Source organism: Fulmarus glacialis, unplaced genomic scaffold, assembly GCF_000690835.1.
Source record: "Fulmarus glacialis isolate BGI_N327 unplaced genomic scaffold, ASM69083v1 scaffold12337, whole genome shotgun sequence".
NCBI classification, from domain to species: Eukaryota; Metazoa; Chordata; class Aves; order Procellariiformes; family Procellariidae; genus Fulmarus; species Fulmarus glacialis.
The window spans coordinates 1-369 of NW_009223892.1; positions in this window are offsets into that span (position 1 = coordinate 1).

Genomic DNA, 369 nt, shown 5'->3' on the forward strand with positions numbered 1-369 from the left:
TAACCAGAACTGCTGGTAAATGATGGCGACGACACTGTGGTTGCCTTCGCTTCCCTGCTAACGGCAGTGGAACTTGTTACAAACAGAGAGGGAGACCAGCTGAAACTTACTGTGTGTCCCCTGCCCTCTTTCTCCTTTTTTCCTTCCCTCAAGCACACACACTTGTTTCTTTGTCTCCTGCCTCTTGCAAAGCCGGCTGGGGAGAGGGGAGGATCAGAGATAGCTGGTGTCTGCCCACTGCAGGGCAGTATTTCATGAAATGTCTGCTTTTGTGTGGTATCCAAAGGCACCTAGAAAGTGGGTAGATTGCCCTGCCTGTTTCTCAGTGGTTAAACAGAGTGACTGATTTGGAGATTAAAAAGGAATCTG